Source organism: Mustela erminea, chromosome 3 (assembly GCF_009829155.1).
Source record: "Mustela erminea isolate mMusErm1 chromosome 3, mMusErm1.Pri, whole genome shotgun sequence".
NCBI lineage: Eukaryota > Metazoa > Chordata > Mammalia > Carnivora > Mustelidae > Mustela > Mustela erminea.
This window is the reverse complement of record NC_045616.1, coordinates 73,606,420-73,625,966: the sequence shown is the minus strand read 5'-3', so window position 1 is coordinate 73,625,966 and position 19,547 is coordinate 73,606,420. Positions and strand designations below refer to the sequence as shown.

The 19,547-nt window shown below is 42.0% G+C and overlaps 1 long non-coding RNA gene across 1 annotated transcript in view; it reads left to right on the top strand.

Annotated features, from left to right (window-relative positions):
• Positions 1-214: 214 nt before the first annotated feature.
• LOC116586328 overlaps positions 215-19,547 on the top strand; it is an 82,449-nt gene continuing 63,116 nt past the window's right edge. Inside the window, exons 1-2 of the long non-coding RNA XR_004283982.1 lie at positions 215-265; positions 10,656-10,777. This is a non-coding gene — a long non-coding RNA (uncharacterized LOC116586328). The remainder of the gene's footprint in view (positions 266-10,655; positions 10,778-19,547) is intronic.

Genomic DNA, 19,547 nt, shown 5'->3' with positions numbered 1-19,547 from the left:
TAAAAGCCACTTTCATGATAACAACCGATACAACCTGAGATTTTTTTTTTTTTTTAGATTTTTTTAAGTAATCTCTACACCCAATGTATAGCCCGAATTTACAACCCTGAGATCTGGAGTCGTATGTTCCATCAGCTGGCCAGCCAGGTACCACTACAGCATGAGACTTCAGGTCAAAGACAGCCATTTTTGAGCAGTGAACAGACTGGACCCCAAACTAAAAGATTGTCGTGGAGGACTATGGAAGCTTTTTCAGTCAGTTCAAGTGAGTTGCAAGTAGAGATTGGAAAAGAGTCTTTTTAAATGAGTATAATAAGGTGGATCTTTTTTTTTTTTCATTTTATTTTATTTCTTTTCAGTGTTCCAGCATTCATTGTTTATGTACCACACCCAGTGCTCCATGCAATACGTGCCCTCCTTAATACCCACCACCAGGCACTCCCCTCCCCTCCAAACCCTCAGTTTGTTTCTCAGAGTTAAGGTGGATCTTCTGACTCTATATAAAATTTATATACGTGAAACAAAAGATGATAGAAACTCTAAGACCTATGTCAAGCTTATGCTCAATATTTTTCCTCTCTCTTTTAAACTTCTCATATCCATCAATGAAGTACTACATGTTATAAAGTCGGGGGCTAAGAGCCACACAAGCCCATTAACTCCATTAGATTCCAATAGTTACCTGTGTAAGACATGACCCTGGGCTGGGGCAACATGCAGTAGAGTTGAGGAAATAAAAACACAGCAGGGGATTGCCCACGTAAGTGTTTAGCACCATATGCCTGGCACAGTGTGTGGATTCCAAGAGAATTTGCTGTATTATTATGGCAGTTACTGTTGATAATAAGGTTACTCTCAGAAGCATGAGAATGATATTAAGAAACACACCCCCACTGGTTACAAGATCACTATCCCCTTCCTCTTACCCCTTGTAGGGGGCTGGGAGGTCTGACCATGAGCCGGTACCCCAGGGGATCTCCAGGGGCAGAAGGGTAGGGGATAGGCATCTGTCTCTGGACTGTCTGGAGGATAAAGAGTCAGACAAGGAGACCAACCCAAGTCCTAAAGAAGTGCCAAGAGTCAGAGCCAGGGGAATTAGGACCAAAAGCTAAATCCAAAAGCTTCTGGTGAACAGGAGAAGAAGCCATGGGGTCAGGACCCAGGTAGAGCCCAGAGTAGAAAAGAAGCCAATTTAGACAAACCGAGGAGGATCCTGGGAGGTTGTCCAAAACGGTACTGGAATAACCTTTTATAACCTTTCACCATCATAAAGCTGAAGGTCAGGGCCCATAAACAATACTATAGGACAAAAAATAATAAAAATAAAATAGAAGAAGAAAAAGAAAAAGGTGACCGAAAGAAAAAAAAAGAAGTCACAATTTGTTGTGAAGTAGAAAGAGAATGTACAGTCTGGAAAAGGGGAGGTGATGAGCATTTGGGGAAGAGACGGCATTTGCCAGATCCTAACTGAAAGTTGGTAAACTCAAAGTTGAGGAAACATTTTCCGTTAGACTCCTTGTTTGTAAGTAGGGTAGGCTGACTGGTTGTTCTGTTTTTCTGCAGGTCCTAAAATGATGACCCTCTATTCAAACTCATTAGATTCATTGTAATGGTCATTCTAGACCTTATATCCCCCCCAAAAACATAACTCTTTTTTTTTTTTAAGATTTTATTTATTTATTTATTTGACAGACAGAGATCACAAGTAGGCAGAGAGGCAGGCAGAGAGAGAGGGGGAAGCAGGCTCCCCACTGAGCAGAGAGCCCGAGGTGGGGCTTGATCCCAGGACTCTAGTATCATGACCTGAGCCGAAGGCAGAGGCTTTAACCCACTGAGCCACCCAGGTGCCCCAAACATAACTCTTATTAAGATAAACAGGAATCAGGGCACCTGGGTGGCTCGGTCATTACGATTCTGCCTTTGGCTCAGGTCATGATTCCAAGGTCCTGGAATCGAGCCCCACACTGGGTTCCCTGCTTGGCGGGAACCCTGCTTCTCCCTCTCCCATTCCCCCTGCTTGCATTCCCTCTCTTGCTGTCTCTCTCTCTCTCTCTCTCTGTCAAATCAGTAAAATCTTAAAAAAAAAAAAAAAAAAAAAAAAGATAAACAGTAATGATAAATAAATAGAAAAACAGCCTTACAAAATTGTCTTAAAAAATAAAAATTCAGGGCGCCTGGGTGGCTCAGTGGGTTAAGCCGCTGCCTTCGGCTCAGGTCATGATCTCAGGGTCCTGGGATCCAGCCCCACATCAGGCTCTCTGCTCGGCAAGGAGCCGGCTTCCCCCCCGACTCTGCCTGCCTCTCCGTCTACTTGTGATCTCTGTCTGTCAAATAAATAAAATCTTTAAAAAATATATAAAAAATTAAAAATAAAATAAAAATTCATATCACTTATTATACTTTTTAATTACACTTTTAAATATTAGGGTTACTGCTCTTTTCTTTATTTTCCTCACGGCTTCTAGGAATGTAGCTCTTAGCTCCTTCTCACAGGAGTGAGACCTAGATGAAGGTCTAGTTCTACCTAGTTTTGTGACTTTGGGAGGTCCCTTAATGTTTCCAGATATATGAAATGAGCATAATGATTCATGTCCTTACTGCATAGAGGAGTGAATGTGTGTAGTGGATGAGAATACGTATATGTCAAAGAGTGTTATAAAGTATGCAAGTCCTACACAGGTGATAAACCAGTTTTTGAGATCACAGAATTATAATCCAAAGGAACTTAATACCAGCCTATCCTAAGCCTTTCAAATCTTTCAAGATGAAGGACCTAAGTCTGTAGTCATTTCGGGCTGCTATAAGCAAATAACACAGACTCGATGGCTTATAAACAACAGGCTTTGATTTCTCACAGTTCTGGGGGCTGGAAGTTCAAGGTCAGGGTGCCAGCATGGTCAAGTTCTGGGGAAGGCCCTCTTCCTGTTTGCAGACTGCCCTCTTATCGCTATATTCTCCACGCAGTGGAAAGAGAGCAAGAGAACTGGGGTGGGGAGGTCTTTTTACAAGGGCACTACCCCCATTCCGAAGGGCTCTACCCTCATGACCTAGTCACCTCCCAAGGCCCCACCTCCTAATCCCATCGCATGGTTGGGGGGGTGAGGATTTCAACATATAAATGTGGGGGGAACACGAAGGTTCAGTCCATAACAGATACTTTCTTCAATTAAAATCATACATAACAAAAGCAAGAGCTGTTCCAATAAAGCAAGGAAAAGGAGGTACCCCATCCCGGGGAGATTTATATCACACTGGGCCCCAGCCCCAGAGCCCCACCTCTGCACGAGAGAGGGAAGGGGGTGGCCTTAGCTATGACTCAGTGCACCAATGTTAAACTCACTGATCTCTTCCAACCTCCTTAAATTATCGTTGAGGAAACTGAGGTCACAGGGTAGGTTATAGTCCCTTCTGTTGTAGAATTTATTTCTAAAACAACAATTAGCTTCTACATGGTTAGTACCTGGGAAATGATGTCAGTAAAATACAATGGATGTTGTTAGTTTATGTAAGTTTTTCTTAGGCAAAGGGAGCCAGAATATCAGGAGAAAATAAAAGGAAAAACCCTCAATCCAGCTTTTTTTTACAGGCAGGAGCCCTTGTAGATCAATTATAAATAAATAAATACAAAGTTGTACCTGCCAGGCTCTCAGCTCCTGGCAGGCTACACCTGCTCTTGTGCCCACCTTAATGGCGGCAGCCCCCCTAACTCAGATTTCCACTTCCATCTGTGTCATCTCCATGCCCCCAAGCCAGCATTTCTACTCTGTTGCTTTGTGCTTTACTGATATTCCCCCGGGTAGCCTCTGGCCATGCTGAATGCCTGGGCTTGGCCAAGAACCTACAAAGGTACTGTATAAGTCAGCTCAGGCTAGGTGTCTTAAACAACAGAAATTAATTTTTTTTTCATGGTTCTGAAGGCTAGAAGTTCAAGATCACGATGGCAGCAGAGTTGGTATCTGGCGAGCCCTGGCTTGCAGATGGCCATCTTCTTACTGTGAGTGAAAGAATGCTGGCTCGATGGTGTCTCTTCCTTTTTTTTTTTTTTTAAGCATTAGGGCCCCACCCTTACAACCTCATTTAACCTGAATTACCTCCTTAAAGGCTGTATCTCCGAACAGTCATTGGGGTTTTGGGCTTCAACATATGAATGGGAGGTGGCGGACAACTCAGTCCATAACAGGTATCAATTATGTTTTTGTCAGCATTCCTATTAGTGTTATATCGTTTCATTGGTCTTACCCTCACTTTATATTTCCCATAGGATTGAACAGATATTTTTCAATGCCCAATGTTGGTTTGACTCATATGTGGAACATAAGGAATAGTGTGGAAGACCACAGGGAAAGGGAGGGAAAACTGAAGGGGAAGAAATAAGAGAGGAAGACAAACAAAAGAGATTCTGGACTCCAGGAAACAAGCTGAGGGTTACAGAAGGGAGAGGGGTGGAGGAAAGGGTTAATTGGGTGATGGGCATTAAGGAGGAGAGCACGTGTTGTGATGAGCACTGGGTGTTACACACAACTAATGTATCGTTGAACATTACATCAGATACTGTTGATGTACTATATGTTGGCTAACTAAACACAATAAAAAAAATGGAGAAATGGCCACTCCCTCATATTTCTGGTGATAAAATAAAATAAAACTGGCACAAACTTTATGGATGGCAATTTAACAAGACATATCAAAAGCATTAAAATTCTGCATATCCCTTAACTCAGACATCCGAGTTCTAGTCATTTATCCTCAGAAAACACCAACCTGTAGTTTGAGGATATTTACCAGAGCATTAGAATTTGGAAAATTTGGAGGTACTCTAAATGTTTAACAATATGGGACTGATATATCACTTGGAGAAATTCCGTAAAGCTATTAATATAATAATGTAGAGCATGGAACATGGAAATACACACTTAATACAATAAGTGACTAGAGGTAGATTTAAAATTACATAAATAATATTCCATATGATTCCTTTTTTACTAAAATACTACACTGTAGGTTTTAGGTATACTTAGAAGAAATGTTAAAACAGTACCTCTGGGTGCTAAGACTAAAGCTGATATTTTTTTTTATTTCTGTTTTCTTTTATTCTCCACAATGAAAAGGCAACATGCTTATTAAAAAAACATAAATATTTACATCTAGAAACAAGTGTATGTATGCACGTGCACACATACTTACACACACAGGTGCACACACACGTTTGTGTTTAAACTGTTAGAGGAGTAGGAATCATAACGTAAATGAGAACTTTTATTTCAAATGATCATTTACATCTCTCACTGATTTCTTAGAATCTTCTGCATGCTATGAATTCCCTGGAGAGTCTTCTCCTTCTTTCAACTGACAAAGCCACAAAGGCATTACAACAATCACAAAAGTCTGTTTCTAGACAGTCTCTGGTAGACAACCAATCACCACTTTTCCCGTTTTCCATCCTTTCAAAAATCAAGGAAAGTAAGGGGGAACCAACAATACAGCCAAACTGCAACACTTTCTTAACAAATTATTTTCTGCTATTCTCCACGTGGTCAGTAGCTTAAGAGGCCAAGAAATATCCGAAGGACTACTCTGTCAGGTGATTTTAAACATCGGCCCGTTCTTGTCAAGTAGAGATAGCATTTCCTTGGGAGACTTGAGTAGTTCCTTGAGAGTGGTTCGGGTCTCTGAGCCAAATATGTATATAGGCGCTGTGGTGGAGAGTATTTGCCAGTGAGACTATCCAGTGCCCAGGTACACAGGCACTATGTGTTTTGCTACAAATGTTTTCCCAGTAAACAAGAGCAGAGCCATCAAAAGAAAGGGAATGCTAATTTTAAATCAATTAAACTCAAACAGAAAGCTTCCTTTGGGTATAGTTGCCTTTTAGTAAGCACACTAATTTTGGAGACTTGTAGTATTTACCCACAAATTGTTTTTGAAGTATCTGTGGCAGTGAGGAGTTGAAACCAAACTGGTCTATCCCGCAGCTCCTTCCAGTCCTGAATTATTGACAGTGGAATTTAATGGAGCCATTATTGTTCATCACCCTGCTCTAGTCGATATAAATGCATACTCTCTCCTGGTTGCATGATAGAGCATTCCTGTGTAAGGTTCACTGACACAAAAGGGGATACCTAGGAAATCAGGACCCACATGGTTCTGTGGGTCCCTCTGCCAGTCACATTAGGACCACTAGACAGAAGGAAATACATCCAGATCAACTGGCCCAGGAGATCAGTCTAGGGAGGAGAATGGACTCCAGACTATGGGATCTGTCCAGGTGAAGCCAACCCAGCCCTTGACCTCAATTAAAGATGTGCCTCTGGCCCTGATGGCCCCTGGGGACACATGGGAAGGGAAGAGTTGCAGACCTGGAGTCCTTGCCAATCCAGTTCAGTCAAAGGGAGGATCCTGGTCTCGAGTCTACAGAGAGGAAAACAGTTGGTTCGATTTGACACAAAGAGACGGCTCCCAGAGATGACAACCATAGCCTGGCATTTTACACAAACAGATCAAAGGTGGTAAAAGAATTCCTGCAAATATTTGCTCACCTTCCAATGCACGAGTCACTAAACATCCAGTGTTTGGGGTTGAGATTTGCCGTCATTGTTTTTATTGTTGTCTGGGGTGAGTTATTGGATTGAAAGCAATTTGGATATTGTCTCCCTCCACGGGGCTCTGTAGCCAAAAAGAGATTGATGAAAAGCAGGGGTTTGGGGTGAGTGATTCCAACACAGTGTTTCTCAGAGCGATACAAATGATAAGGCTGTTACTTGGGAAAACAACAGTCCATAAGAGTGATTTCATTGTCTCTGATGGGGAAGGGCAGGCATAAACATTGAGTACAGTTCATGACATTGGGGAATGACGGATGATAGGATGCTACACAGTCTTGTTTCCTCATAAGGATTCCTTAATGTTTGCAAAAGCCATATTTTTGTACGGTCTAGGAGGCAGCAAGACAACTCGGCGGTCGTCCTTGACATAGGAACAGCACTTAAAATTTTACCAAATACTTTAATACATGTTATCCTAATTGATCCTCAAATTCAAACCCCAGGTAGGAGGGCAAGCACTCCTGTTTTACCAGTGAAGAAACTGAGGGTCAGAGAGGTAAATGACTGGTCTCATTTTACCCAGCCAAAATGTTCCTTCTCGTCCACCAGCACGCCCACTCATAGAGTGGGAATCAGGGGACTGGTTATCCATTATTTGTTTCTCATCAAGTATTTAGTGAACATGTATTACATCTCAGTTGCCTCTCCATCCTATAGGATTATTAGCAATCATGGAACAATACTGGTTTTAAAATAAGAGGTATGTGACTGAAACCTAGCAGCATTTTTCGAAGCCAATCAGAATAAATGAGCTGTAGGTAACTTTTTAACCTGCTGTGTAAGTTCCACTTGAATCCAACAAGACCAGCAACCCGCACCTGAAAGATGGTCCTCCCACACACTCAGTTTTCAGCCATATATGTAAGGCACTCCAACTAAGTTCTAAGGGAAAAAGAAATCTCATCTTAGTCTTGGATTTATGTTTTACAAATATTTTTGCAAACGTTATTGACAAAAAGCAATACTTGCTTGGGTTTTGGGATTGCATTAGTGACAACCAAGTATTTTTATGTACATGATTCAATTAAAGCCTCACTCCATCCTTGAAGACAAGAAGAGAGAAACATTCTTACCCACTTGCCACTGGAGTCCCTTTGGGAAGGTGGGCACACTAAGCCTGAGAGAGATCAAGGGGCACCCTGGGAACATGAATCAGGCATGAAGTTACCAAACCTGAGCTTGAAGGGCAGGTCCACCACTTGCTCTTATAAAGGCCTTGGAGCAAGCTTCTGAATCTCCCTGAGCTCCAGGAAAAACTTCGTGAACTTACAAGACAGGCCAGGTACTTACCTGCTCTTTTTCAGTCCTGCATCCACCTTTCTCCACTCAGCTGTACAAACCTGGAGCTAGAAACCTGCGGCCCACAGGTCTCAGTCTCCCTCACCCATGACTTCCTCTCAGTTTCTACTGTGGGAAGCACTGGTAGAAACAGACCTAGCATCAGAGGGTGGGAGCAGAGGAGCTGTTCCTCTCTCTTGGTTTACCAGCATCTCTGGAGGTGCCTGCTTCCATTTGTGATTCTAGCTCCCACAGTGGGGCTGCCCTCCATGGTTCTAGTCCAATAGCAAGTGGGCTCCAGGACTCTGCCAACTTGATCTCTCTTTTTTGCCCCCAGCCCATAGAAGTAGTTCCCGAAGCTACTAGTTTCTGGGAATGACCTCTTCTTTTCAACTGTTCCCCCAGCACCTACTCCTCCTGTTTGCTTTTATAACCCGTGCAAAAAATGTATAAACAATTTCTTGTATAAAACTTCTTTGAAATATCTAAAATGGGCTCTGTTTTCTTAAATCCAACCCGACCAATACACAGAAGAACCTAAGAACTGCCCCTCGTTACAGTGTAAATATCAAATAATCAAAAATGAAAACACTTGCCACTGTTCTATGTTGGGAACCACAGCACTGCTCTCCCAACGCCCCGTCATTGGAGCAGGATTGTCTATATGAGGATTGTCTCCAATCACAGAATGCTTCCAAATACTGAGAAGCTTAAGACTTTTTAATGATGCATGCACCAATTTAATGTAATTTCCAAAACAGGGATGATAAAAATACTGACCTACCTCATAGAGCTGGTTGGAACAACTAATTAGCTCTCATAAAAACACTTCAACCACCTAAAGTACCTCATAAAAGTTTATTATGAATAGTAATGCTAATAGTTAAACATATAATGATGGGCATCAAATGGGCACGCTCCACAAGCCGATGGTGTTTTAAATTCTCTTTATGATCTCGCTGTTGTTTAGCAGTTCATATGTTGAGAGCTCTTCACAGCTGTAAATTAGTTAATCCCCATGACACTCACTCCTGAGAGATAGGTCAGTATTATTTTCTATTACTATGGCAACAAATCCTATGTAAATGCCCAGTGATAGAAGTTGGAGCTGAGAAACAAGAAAGGTTAAGTGACTTGTTCAAGGCCACACATCAAGTAGCTGGCAGGGTCAGCTTTAAAATGCAGAGGCGCTGACCCCACCGCTCACTCCAATCCACCTGATCAGCCCTGAGGGGATCCATGACGTTCATTTGCTTAGAAATTCAGTGAAACAGAAAATTTCAATATGGTCTCTCTCTTGGAACAAAACAAAATAGGAACAATTGTAGTTTGCAGGCATATAATTAAATGATTTTATTTTGTTCACCCATCAATGAGAGGCAGTTACAGGCAGGGCAGCACAAATTCTAAAGACAGACCTTTCGAATTCATACCCCAGCTCAGCCTCTGCCACACACTTGCTGCGCAAACTTGATCACGCTACTTGACTGCTCTGAACCTCAGTTTCGGGGCCTAATCATAGTAAAATGAAGCTAGTAATGGGATCTACTTCACATGCTTACTGTAAGGATTTAATGTTGAGCTCTTAAAATGAGCCAGGTAGATAATAAGCATTCAGCCATTGCCCGCTGGAGCCACCCTATTATTGCACAAGAAATATTTTTGCTTTCCAGCAGTGTTGTATTGAGGACAGAGTTGCTTAAGACACAGACGGTGCCCTCACTGAGCCTCCAGTGCAGTAGGTTTCTACAGTGTGTAACTTGCCAAACAATGTAAGAAGACATCTCCCTGATATGGGACCATTAATTGTTCAAGCAAGGCCACATGTTTCAAAGCAAATGATGCGATTATTCAGTTCTCTGATAGGGAGTGCTCCTTCTGCTCCCTTCCTTACCTGTTCTCGGGTTTCTGTTTTCATTTAATTAACTTCATTTACACTTTTGTAAAAAGGCAGAACACAAGTGAACAGTCCCTGAAAGGTTTCACGTGTTAGAGTGTTCCATGGGTGCTTAAGGTAACAGGATCCTTTCTGGCCAAAGTGTTCAGGCAAGAGGTAGAACTGGAATTTGGTGTTAAAAGGTAAGTCTGGTTTCAAAGCCCCAAGATGGCTGTACTGGTTGGTGGGGGAGGTTAGGAGGCTGGGTCTAAGGAGCGAGTGGCGGACATGAACAATGGGATACCAGACCTTAACAAAGGAAGAATGGAAGGATGGTTACTGAACGCCCGTTATGATCCATCTTATGTTACTTAACAAAGGTCATGTGACTGGTAAGTGACCCTGCTGAGACCCAAATCAAATTCACCTGTTCCAAGTGTGAGGCACTGCCAAAGATCCATCGATGACTCTAGCAGTGGAGAGAGCATGACACGAAGTGGACCTTTTCTGAGATTACTCTGGACATAGTATTTAGAAAGGATTCAACAGGGAGTCTGGGAAAAGCCAGAGAGGGAGATTAATAGTATGCAAAGAGGGATGAAAGCTGGCCTAGAAAGGTGACTCAGCCCTAGCTGCATAAAAGAGCCACCTGGAGACAATGTTAAAACTACTACTGCGTAAACTCACTGACTCTTGTAGACAGCAGTAGGTGGGAAAGCAAGGATACCATGTAAAGCTTACACTAAAAAGAAAGCAGATAGAAAGAGTTAATTAAAAAACAGGGAACTCAGGGCATTTGTTTTGTATTATAAAAATAAGCATCATAAAATTTACCATCTTAAGTATGTGTAAGTGTGCAGTTCACTAGTGTGAAATATATTTACCTGGTTGTGAAACAGATCTATTGAACCTTTCCATCTTGCAGAACTGAAATTCCATGGCTGCTGAACTAATGGCCAGCCCCTGGGAACCGCCATTCTACCTTCTACATCTATACATTTGACTGCTTTACATCCCTCAGGTAAGTGGAATCATAGAGTTCTTGTCCTTTTGGGACTGGCTTATTTCACCTGGCATAGTGCATCAGAGTTCACCTATGTTACAGCATGTCACAAGATTTCATGTTTTTAAGGCTGCATAGTAGTATTCTGTTGTAGGTCACCACATTCTGTTCACCCATTCCATAGTCGGATATTTGAGTTGCTTTCACCTCTCAGCTACTGTGACTAGTGCTGCCATGAACATGGTTATGGAGGTATCTCTTCAACTTTCAGTTCTGTGGAGATATACCCAGGCATGGGATTTCCAGATAATATGGTAGTTCGATTTTTTATTTTTTGAGTAACTTCCGTACTGTTTCCACAGCAGTTGCATCATTTTACAATCCCACCAACAAAGCACAAGGGCTACAGTTCCTCCATATCCCTGCCAACACTTACAATGTTCTGGCTTTTTCATAGTATCCACCCAAAATGGTGTGACTAGGGGCACTTTTTAGAGGTATAAATACAAAAATAATTTCTGAAGCAAAAATATTTATTATCCTAAATACCAAAATAATTTTGAAAACGATGAAAACAAATTCTATAGGAAAACATAGCAAATGTGCCGTAAACATAAAAATAACATAAAATAATACAGCAGAATCAAGACCATCAGCGTTGTCAATAAATAAGTATATGGCTTAATTCACTTGCTCCAGGATTCTCTGTGTGGCTTACAAAGCAAGACCCAACTATATGTTCTACTCAAGAAACACAATACAAGTAATTCACAAAGGCTAGGAATGGGCAAAGATTTTGTAGGCAAAGGAAACAATGAAAAGCAAGGTTGTGCTCCTGATATCCTGGCATATACATTCCGGGGGGGGGGGGGGGGGGTTGCAAACTGCATTGTGTCTCTGTTAAATTCCCTATTTGGGTAATGGCATGGTTGTTATGAAAGAGAATATTCTTCTTTTTTGGAAGTATATACTAAAGGAATTTTATGGGTGAAGGACTCAGTCTCAAAACGTTCAGAAAAAAAATCGTGGGAATGATAAAATGCCACAAAATATAAATAGTTGTTAAATCAAGAGTATATGTGAGTTCTTTGCAGTTTCTTGCAACTTTTCTGTTAGCTGGACGTTTTACCAAAACAAAGAGTTTCAAAAAAATAATCATAATACCCAGATCAGACTCTCCAGAGTTTCTAAGTCTGTTAGCTGCAAAATCAAGCCAAGACTATGGTATTTTTTAAAAAGCAGCTAATTCTAATGTGCGTTCAGTATTGAGAGCCAATGCCGCACTCAATCCATGACCCCTAATTACTTAACTGGTAACAAAAAGGGAGAGACAAAGGAAGCCAATAGAAGGCAGAGAAATGGCCCCAAAGATATCCAAGTCTTTATCCTCAGAACCTCTGAGTGTTATCTGTTTGGCAGAAAGGACTTTGCAGACATGATTGATTTAAGAGTCTTGAGACAGGGAGATTATCCTAGATTATCTAGGCAGGCCCTAAATGTAGTCACAGTGTCCTTGTAAGAGGAAGGCAGAGGGAGATTTGACTGCAGAAGGAGAAGTAGATATCCATGCGACAATGGAAGCAAGAGGTTGGCATGATGTAGTCAGGAGTCAAGGAATGCCTGAAGCCGTGAGAAACTGGAAGAGCCGAGGAACACATTCTCTCCTGGATCCTGTAGTAGGAACCAGCCCTTGATTTTACACCTCGGTTTTAGCCCTACAAAACTCATTTCAGACTGTTAGCCTCCCAAAGTGTCAGAGAATCAACTTGTGTTATGCCCCTGTGTTTGGGTAATTTGTCAAAGGAGCAATGAAAAACTCATATGAAGACTTCACTGTTTTAGAGATAAAGGGACAAACGTGGTACCATGAATAGAAGTATGACCTGCTCAAGAGGACAAGTGAGTTTTATACCCATTCATTTTCTGAACCCCTGAAAAGAATGGGAAAATGGATAACCAATGGATGAGACATTTCACACAGATTTCTGCAAAATGAAAAGTGAAAAGGGACATGCTGATAGATGAAAGAGAGACATGGAACCACATCCCCAAACATTTGAGGCAGGAGATTGCAGAGAATTGCCCAGAGCATCCCTTGTAAGCCTCCAAGCCTAGATCTGGCATATAAGACAGAGGAGATGATAAAACATTGGGCTAACAAAGAAGATTCTTTGAACATCAATACATAAAACAGTTGTATTAGGGAGTGCCATCTCCCGCTCCTTCTCCTCTTTGCTACACACAGCCCAGCTTTTATCCCTGATTAAAATTCTGGTGGGCTCCTCTTTAAGGAAACTGAATAAATATTGATTGGGAGAAGCTAAGAGTCTGTGTTGGATGTTTTTGCCCAGAGATATGTTCTCCTCATATTGACCTAAGGTGAGGGGCCTGGCCTGCTTACCCCAGAGCAAAACCTATTGGTGATGGGTTCCAACCTGTTCACTGTGATCAAGCAGAACATCTTTCTGTATAGGACAGAGAAGATCTGTATCACCTACCTAGTCCTTGTCTTGTAAATATGAATAGCAATGGGTCCATTAGAAACTCAGCGGGGAGTGGGGGGAAATGGGGGGAGAAACTCCAGGGGGGAAAGGGCAATGGAAGCAACAATCAAAAGATATGTGAGAAATTCATGGTTCAACTATGAAGCATTCTACAACTTTAAGCAACCATAGCAACGTAAGGCAAGAGAAACCTTTTGACCTTGAAGCTTACAACCATTGTATCCCAAGTAGCCCAGAGGATATTTCATTGAGCTCATAAAGGAGGAAATGGAATCCTAACATACAACTTGGCTTTGCAGTGTGAGCAATATGCACATAGCTATAATAATGTCAGTGCTCTTCTTTGATTTTCAGTCTATAGCAAAAGCTCATAAAAGTTAATTATTGTTTCAGAACAGATATAATGTTAACCATCTTAAAAATGTTAAAGTGAAGACATGGCTGTGATGAGGTAGGAGTTGGCAAGGGAGGGGTAAAATAGAGAAATGTAATAAAGAGGATAAAGTGGGAATCAGAGAGATATAAATATAATACCTAATATCACAAAGTTATCTAATAAAATAACTCAAAAATAAGCAATATAAAGATCAAACACTGCAGGGGTAGACAGGTGGGGTCTAATACAAATGAGCTAAGTCTTGGTCTTTCATAGCTGAGAGTCAATATATATTGCCTAAAGCTAAAAAAAAATCAAAAAATGAAAGTATATTATTTAGAGGCATGAAGGTAATTATTAGAAGGCTTGAACTCAAAGGCATGACTGCAAGAGGTTGCTTCTGGAGACTGGACTGGGATGGAGAAAGGAAGGTTGAAAGACTGTAGCTTTTCATCATAAATTCTTCTGTTCTATGTGATTTTTCTTTTTACCACATGGAGGTATTTCTCTAATGACATGAGTTTTAAAAATAAGTTATAAGGACATGGTAGATCTTCAATTACTGGCGGCCTAGTGTTATTTACCTAGGACTACCTTATGTTGCTTTGGGGCCCTTATTTAAGGGCTGATTATATACTAATAGTCTCTAGTCATAGACTCTACAGTTAGTTGCTGATTCTTATGTTAATAAAGGGGGTAGAGGAAAAAAGGAAACGGGGAAGGGAAAGATATGATAGGAAAGTCAAGGTAAAAGAGAAGTCAAGAGGGTCGAATTATTGAAGTCAAATTCAGAGCAGAATAGGTTAGATTCCCAACAGGAAGGAGCTTCAGAGAGCAAAAATCCAGATGTCATTTGGGACATCATTCTCATAGACCAGCACACTCTTAAAATGGTGGCAGTCATGAGCTCTGCTATAGTCGTCCTCTCGGCTTTGTGCTCAACAGGCTTCCTTCTGGCATTCTCCAGCCCTGCCCCCTTCCCATACACACAAACACACACACACGTGTGTGCACACACATGTACTGTTCATCTCTACCAGTTCCATGGCAATACAAGGCCTTTTCCAAGTGCCACCAACTTCACATCTTTCCCAATGATCTCAGACCCTAACAATCTCTCACTTGACAAACATTTTCAGACTTGATGATAGTTGATATCTGCCATATGCTTTACTAATTGTTTGGGTTTCCTAAGCCCTTCATCCCACCAAGATCACAAGTTCTTCTAAGGGAAGAAACGCTGACAACCTTCTTCTGCCTCATCTACAGAACCTAGCCCAGAGTTGGGCTTCAAATAAGTAATTACAACTCTAGTTAGAGCAGTAGGTAATAGATGAAGTTTTCATTTTAGCTGAAACAAGTTTCTTCCCTCCCTGGCATTGTATTATGAGGAGGAACCTAATATATGTCACTAGTCCTGTTTATGGTTATGATTTCCCATGCAATGCCGGTCACCTTTTATTCTCTGAGATAGGCAGTGTTGAAGGTTGGGGACATTAGGAAGAGGAGATACAGCACCATGGCTGACTTTTGGTCCAATACATACTACCCTTCCTAAACAACAGAGTCATCCAGATAACAGGCATGAGCTCCTAACTCATGGGTCAGAGGGAGGCATGGCATATGACTTAACCTTTGTTGCCAAGAGCACAGGGCTCCTCTGGGAAGCACACATAGGACTTGACATGAGCTAGAGAAGGAAGACTGTTTGCTAGGCATTCACCGTCCTCACTTCCGCCATCCTTCCCCCACTACTCCATACACGTGCTCCTGCCTGAAATGTGAGTTCTTCCAATTATTTTGGCATCTATGCCAAAGTCGCTTTCTTGTATTCATGTTAGCAGACTTCTTTCAAGCTCAGGTCAAGACCTCTGCTCTCAAAGGAAGCACGTCAACATTTCTCCCCCTCGTTGCCCCTCACATCATCATGGCAACCACTTGCAACGTGTGTTTATCCAGAAAGCCCCAGGCAGCCAACATGCTCAGACAAGCTGAACAGAAAACTCTACTGTGTACAGGAGAAGAGTTTTTGGTGTGCCCTCTGGCCCTGAAAATAACACTGGTTTTGTTATGAAGATTTATTTACCTTCAAAGCTTTGTTCCCACAAGTGTACAGGAATACCTACTCACACTGTTGACGGAACTGCCTTCTCTTCCCTGGTCGTGAAAAAATTCACAGAGGCTAGGACACTCCTGGTGTGTCTGAGTGAAAATAATTCTATCGCTCATTCCTTCTCCAACTTCTTTCGCAATTTGACAGGCAAGTCTGAATCAAAGGGGACACTTCCGTGGCAATAAAGAAGCAGCCAAGAGTCTAGTTGTGGTGGCTGATTAAATCACAGGTTTTAACCATTCCTTCTGGGTTGCAGCACTTTTCCCTAGAGCTCCTTTGTAATGGGGCTACAGCACCATTTATTATTTACAATTGCCTTTTTTCCTTGTGAGATCAGGCTTTGTTTAAAAGTCCATTTAGGATTGGTCATACTTCAACTAAGGGTCAGTTGAAGCTTCCAAGTAATCTGCTGTGTGTCAGATGTCATTACGTTACAAGCCCCAAAACCAGCACATAAAGAAATAAATTTACTTAAATTCGAAGAAGTTGAGATAAGTGGTAACAGAACCCAAATCTGTGCAAGGACGTGTCAAAGAGAAAGAAACGACGGTGCTACCATTTCCTTTGCTGTCTGGTGTATGTGACACTCATCCCCGGCACGTGAATATTTATGTATACTTTGTGCGAATCTTGCTAATTGTAATTATGATTGCTTACTACAGTTTCCAAGGTAACAGTTGTCACTGCAATGCTTCACTGCCAACTCAATTTCCATTCTCCTGCTGATATAACAAATATTGTGTGACATTTTAACTGAAAATATCTGTAAATGGGTGTCTGAGTGTAGTGTGTTTCTTTAAAAGGGAAGGAAAACAATTATTAGCTTTTCATTATTCATCTCAGTGGCACATTTGATCAGTAATTACTTCAATTTTATATTTAGAAAGGAATAAACTGGAGTCATACCGGGTCTCAGACTTGGAGGTTCTGCCTTCTGATCCTGCCTTTCCCAGTGACCCACGTGACCTTGGTTCCATAGCCAGGAGTTTGTCCAGAAACTGGGCTACAGTAAATGAAGGAGGACTCTTGGGCATCCCCCTTCCCCAGGGAACACTTACCATGTAGCATCTTTTATTCTCTGAGACACACAGCCTGGCTGTGATGATGAAGATAGAGCCTGAAGGAGACCAGACGGAGCAGGTACTCTTCATTGTGGCTGCAGTCTGTCTTCCCCCTAAGGAGCAGAATCATTCAGGTAGTGGGTCAGAAATACTCGGGAACAGGAGGTGTAAGTACAATTGATTCTAGTAATGACCAGGACAGAGGAACTTTTCCTCAGTCCCATAGTGCCCTCTCCAGGCAGGGAACCAGTCACAGATTCAGCTTCCCACCCACTTTGATGTCACTTCCTGTCTTGCCAGGAGAGGTAGGTCTCACATACAGTCCAGAGAGACAGCTGGCAAAGGAAGATGCTGTGATAGACCAGAGTGTGAGTTAGCTCTGGTTGAAGGCTTCATGAGGTTGCAAGTGAAAACAACAGACTGCAAGATTTTTAGTATCATGTGTGGGTTTGTTTTTTATAATATGTTGCTCTTTCAACTATCACGAGTAATTGAAAATTGTATATTGAGAAGTTCCATCCCAGCATTAGCCAAACCAGGAGCCTGAAGCTTTGGTGAGCGCTTCCTATTTGCAAGACACATCAGAGAGTACAGTCCCTGCCCTCAGAAAACTGACGGTCTTGTGGAAGAAAAGCATTTGAACACACAAAAGAGCTTGAGAACAATAAATTCGTAGTGCAGATCAGAGCATAATGGACGTTCAGAGAAGTGTGCGTGGAACTGGAGTAATCAGGAAGGTTTAGCAGATGGTGAGCCCTGAGCTGGGAATGAGGGGGAGAGAGAATTAACAAGAAAACAAAAAAATAGAGTACTACAGGCAAAGAACATTGAGAAGACATCTCAAACATCACTTAGATTTTTACTTGCCTGAATCTATCATTTCAAGCATAAATAAGGTCTAAACTAAAAAGAATGTGATTGCATTCAGTAGCCATGACTCTTTAGGCCCTGGGAAAGCTAAGAGGACAGACACAGACACGTGGGTGCCAAAGAACAGATGTTTCCTTTCAGGTTCCAAGATTAGTATTCCAAGCAAGTCTTACAGGAGGAAAAGCCCTTTGCCCATTCCCATGGCTTCCAACACCCTCCCAGTTTTAATTTCCTCCCACTCTCTCAGTAACCAGGACTCGTCCCAGGAAGAATCCATTATTTCTCCATCCTCTTTCCTTCCAGCCCATCGGGCTTCTGGCCTCCTCTCTGCTTGGGACACCTTGTCCTTTTTGCACCACTCTTTCCAGGATCTTCAACTGGGGCCCTCCAGGGCATGCACCAGATCCCTGCACAAGTGTCCCTGAGGCTGAAATCCAGCCTAGCCTCCTGGAGGGGCTGCATCCACCCTAAAGAAGGGGTGTTTTGTAATTCATTTACCCAAGGAAGAGGGTTTTTCACTATTTGCACCAAGGTGCTGAATGTACTAGCAGTGGTCCTGAGCACTGCAGGGTCCAAGCTCTGCTAGATATTTTGAGGCCAGTGCTATCACTTGGGGCCTCCTCTTATGTCCAGCATGGATCCCACATCTCACCTAAAGCGAGTCTGACCACAGTTTGCTTTGAGACCATGAGGTCTTGCAGATTCTTTTTAGGTACCTCTGTTTACTATGTGAGGAAACACGGGGTAGGGGAGTCCATAATCAGTAACCGGAGGCTAAGAAAGATGTCTCCAGACCCTCAGCTCAGAATAGCATTTTTAATTCTGATTCATGCCACCATCACCAAAGAATACTTACCATGCCTCTTGAATCCCTTGGTTTATAAACTAAAGATTTAGTTGTTCCGGAATCTAGTTCCTCTATTCAAGTTTCCTGGCTACCAGCCGATCAGATAGAATGTTCTCTCATTCCAACTCATCGGTTTAGGTCTTCTTCATTGACCACAAAAGAATTACTGAAAGATTTGAAGGAAAGATTATTTCAAAGTTTGGAAAGAGGGAAATCATTTAATATCTCAACGAGCTTAAATGGTCGGGTCCTTTGAAATCAGCATATAACACGACGATGATGATAAATCTTTTTTTCTAAAAATGCCTTTTCGGCACAAACTGAGCGACCACTTCACGAACAATTGGGCACCCAAATAATTGGAAATATTTCAGAAGAGCAAATGAAGCAAAAGAGATCATGGAAAGCTGGAAATATATGGATGCAATTTTGAGCCTAAATGAACATGCAGCGCCATATACAAAATAATCAGTGAGATGTGAAAACGAATGTGGATCCCTTTGATTTGAATCAACAGGGTGTGAAGGGCTCTTATTATTAAAGGCAAACCTTGATGCTGCCTCACCCTTGTCCAGATCCAGACATCCAAGGTCCTGGCTTTGGAGATGCACAAACTTGGCGCAGGGGCCCACCCCAGCAAGAGACTGGAGAGAGTCCTGAGACCAGTACTCTTGGGCTGACTTTAACTCAGAAGCCTTCCTCCCTGTCTTTCTTCTGAAAAATTTTCCTCCCCATTAGCAGTCTTAGAAGTCCCTTCCCAGTACGGGGCCTTAAATGCAGGGAAGACAGGTGGCCTATATTGTTACCTGCAGTGTAGGGAAACTGATATGCTGTAGCACAAGAAGCTGCCACAGAACTATTTCTTCTAGAAAATTACCAAGGACGAAAAAAGAGCAGTGCTCTTCCAATACCAAAGACAAAGAAAAAAAAAAAGAAAAAAGAAAATGAACGACCATTTTTTCAGAGCCGAAAGGAGCCCTAAAAACCTTCTCCAAGGATTTCCAAACTGTTCAGCCA